Raw genomic sequence first — 3,846 nt, forward strand, 5'->3', positions numbered from 1 at the left:
GTCAGGATGGCCGAGTGGTCTAAGGCGCCAGACTCAAGCTCTGCTTCCCCGCGCTGGGGATTCTGGTCTCCAAATGGAGGCGTGGGTTCGAATCCCACTTCTGACACATTGGTTTTGCCCCCTTCATTTTGGGAACAAATATATTAAACTTGATCTCAGAAGTATGAGCAAACAACTACCAACCTACACTTAAAAAATCGACTTTTAAAATTTTCTCACAGGGACTATGAACACTGAAAAGAGTAAAAGCGGAAGTATCGCGTTGTTTTCAAGAAGCCGCGATATTTGAGGCAAAAACATTTAATCTAGCGGAGATTATACTAGAAATTGAGTTTTTTGTCGCATCGCGAGATAATCTGGCAGTCGTGAGTTTCGGGACCCAGGTAGCTCCCTGCCTAGCGGAGCGGGAGGAGACAGGGGAGCTATTGTTGGTTTCCCTCTCTTCTCCGCCAGGCCGCACACTTTGTTTCAGATCCAAGCCCTCTCCTGGATACTTCCTGTATCACTTTCCTACCAATGTCTACAGTCCTCTGGCTCACGACAGTGCGATGTCTAAAAAAATCTTACACAGATTTGCTCTCCCAAAAGTCACAGAACTAGCTCGCAAACGTTTCCTTTGTAAATTATACATATTCACACTCGCTTTGGCATCTGATAATTATAGCTTTGTTTACTCAGTCAAAATTGAGTACCAATTTCACTCCTGAATAAAATATTAAAGCTACGCCTTCTTCTCCCAAAAGTAGTCGCCATCAACAATTTGTATTTCTTACAGTTCTTTTTTCTCTGCATTCACATATATCTATTCATTAATATTTTATTTTTTACAGAAATGCAGCCATACGAAGCATAGAGTTCTCTGACATATTTTTCCCTTTTATCATGGGCTCTTTCACGTGGAACACCCATTCTTTTTCTTTATAAAGGAAATATTGCAAATCATTACACAGCACGGTTATATTCTACTTCTTTTAACCACTTACTTTTTTACTGAACATTTAGAGTATTTCCAATTATCAGTATTTAATGAGTTCTTATTATGTGCCAGGAGATGCAGCCCTGGGGGATATGGCTGTAAAAATATAAAATTAAAGTTAAAAAATAAAATTTCACCCTTGTGGAGTTTTATTCTAGTTAAATGACTTTGGCTTTGCCTTAGGAACATCACATTCCAAGATGTCCTTATCTCTTAAGAGAAGAATGTAAATCCTGGATCTTCAGACTAAATGTCTTATGTCAGCTATTATTGCAGATTCATATCTACATAACCATACATTTCTGTCTTTATGACCATTCATGATGGTGTTCTTTTGATTATTGATTTTATCTTAATAGTCGAAATGTGACACTGGGCAGGAGAAAAGAAAGCTGGCTTATCTGAAAGTAGAACTCTCAGAAGACATTCCTTGTGGATAAGATCCAATTGTTCCATTTGGGAGGCCACATTCTGAATTCAGGTGGCTGACCCAAATAATTTCAAGTACAGTACTGCCAAATTGTTACAGCAAGTTTTACAGCAAGTGGTCCCGAGGACAAACCAAGCGGCGCACGGAGAGTCGGAGAATCAAAGTTTATTCGCCCCCGGGCTCAGAGGGGCTCGCCACCAAATTCTCAGTCCCGTCTACCTGATTTTTCCCATTTTTATTAAGTTGTGGTGGTGGGGGGTAGGGTGTCAGGTGGTTAATGCCCGCCAGGTAATAGGTTAGTTGATGTGTCAGATAATAGATTTAGTGTTATGCTGATGCTCCAGGTAGTAGATTTGTTGACGGGCCAGATAATAGGTTAGTATTATGCTGATGGCGGTCTTCCATGAGGCGTGGAGGTCTCAGGTGGCTGATGTGCCAAGTAACAGATGGGGGTTTTCCTTATCAAAATAGTCCCAAATCCCTGCAGTACTTAAATTAACTGTGGTTAGGTGAGATATGAAATGGAATTTCAAAGCTTATGTAGGAGAAATGAAACTAATTCTCATGATATTTCTATTATTATCATTATTAAATACATAAGAATACAGGGCATACATAATATAACATGTTCATGTGTAGCCACTGCCCTAATAAGATCTTTTTCAGATAAGTATATCTCTGAAGATTCTGGAAGAAATTATAGATCCTGCTGGAGAACTAGATGAGTTAGAAAAAAACAGGAAGATAGTATGAGAGGAGATGGCAGCTGTTTACCCTGGAAATTTCTAGAGAAAAAGAAAGCAAGGATGCTGTCATAAATGACTTTTCATATGACTGTCATATTGGATTTTAAAAGGTTAATTTTAGTTAAAAAATATAGAATTTTACAAAACTACTCTTTAAGAGGAACTTCCTGTTTCACTCACAGATTCCCCTTGAAATTATCAAGAAGATATTTCATCACTTCATTCCACCTCTCCTTCACTCTTCCCCATAGGAAGAGGAATGATTAATCTGAGTAATGTAACAGAGTAGCCACCCCTCCTCCCATAGACATGGAAGGATAATATTAACAGTGGGGAATATGTAACAGAGGAAATGGCCTGAAAAAATGACAAAAATATTTTATCTCTCTTTAAAACATCCCCCACTCCTTCTGGAGAACTAGGACCTACATTCCTGCCTCAGGCCAGTGGTGGGGAAAAAAGGGGGAACATCTTTTGTCCTGTGCTACAGAAGGTGGCTCAGCTGAACTCTCTGGATGGAGGCCACAGGCATGGAGGCCCAGGCAAGCACAGGTCCGTGTGGGCCTCTCAGGTGGGGCAGAGGTCATCGGATTGTCTGCGGAGGAGATGAGATGATCAAAATCATTAACTATAGTTGAATGACAATAGCCTACAACTAAAAAGCCTCCCTTTAAAAGCTCTGTATTTCTACTTATTACTAAGATGATGACATTTTAGACAGGAGTCTCCATCCTTTTCATTTGCCAGCAAATTAATAAATCTCTCTCTTTCCTTCTCCTCAAACCACATATCCTCCTTCTTCCCTGATGCAGCCTCAAAACAAGTGCCCAGCTTTTGGTAACAGTAAGAGGTAGAGTTTTTACCTTCTTTGACTCACATTTGTCTTTTGGGTGGCATTAATGTTCAGCTGTGTTTCTGTGGTCTCCCTCAGCCCTTTGCATTGGTGTTTTTTAGGGACACCTGAGCCTTCACTCAGCTGCTTGGGTGAGTGTGTCTGCTGGATCCCAGGGTCTAGACTTGGAAGGAAGGACTAGAGAAGGCCTATTCTCACTTTAGATCCAAACCATGTTCTTCAATCTACATTTAGGAGCCACAAAGCTGATATTATTTCTGCCACTGATGTATATGCCTCAATTGTTTCCAAATTGTTAAAGGATACTTTTTCTAAAAAAGGTAAAATTATGATTCATACAAGTAAAAATGAATGTGTACAAAAGCTATTTAACTTATGAAATAATGTCTATTAAGGTATTACAATTGGTTCTGTAGTAGTAAGCCTCAAAAATATGAAAAGTTATTATGAAAATGCTGTTTCAAGACTCATTCCTGTCTATAGAGTAAAAAGCTTGTACTTTGTAAACCTCGCCCTTAATAGAAAAATCTGTACTCTGTAAAGCAATGACCTTGTAACTGATTGTGTAAACCCCCCAGCTGCCTGCAGTTAGAATTTACTGCACTTGCCTCACCTGTTAGACCGCAGATAATTCCGCGGTGGGCCCAGGGGAGAGACGACCACCCTGAAAAGCGAGCAGAGACCGAGACTTGATGCAAAAAGCAAGAGGTTTTATTACAAGCGCAGCGCAGGGGCACACAGCGTCACCAGGTTGGGTAGCTGCCGCGCCGAGGCTTACAAGTTTGAGGTTTATAAAGGTAAAAACCACACGCAGGTGGTCAGGGGCAAACGGATAAGAGGA

At 40.5% G+C, this 3,846-nt stretch overlaps 1 non-coding gene across 1 annotated transcript; it reads left to right on the plus strand.

Annotated features, from left to right (window-relative positions):
- On the plus strand, nt 1–106 carry TRNAL-CAA. Its single transcript has 2 exons — nt 1–38; nt 61–106. It is a non-coding gene; the product is annotated as a tRNA-Leu (tRNA).
- Nucleotides 107–3,846: the final 3,740 nt, after the last annotated feature.

The sequence above is a fragment of the Propithecus coquereli genome, unplaced genomic scaffold (genome assembly GCF_000956105.1).
Source record: "Propithecus coquereli isolate 6110/MARCELLA unplaced genomic scaffold, Pcoq_1.0 Scaffold240, whole genome shotgun sequence".
Classification (NCBI taxonomy): Eukaryota; Metazoa; Chordata; class Mammalia; order Primates; family Indriidae; genus Propithecus; species Propithecus coquereli.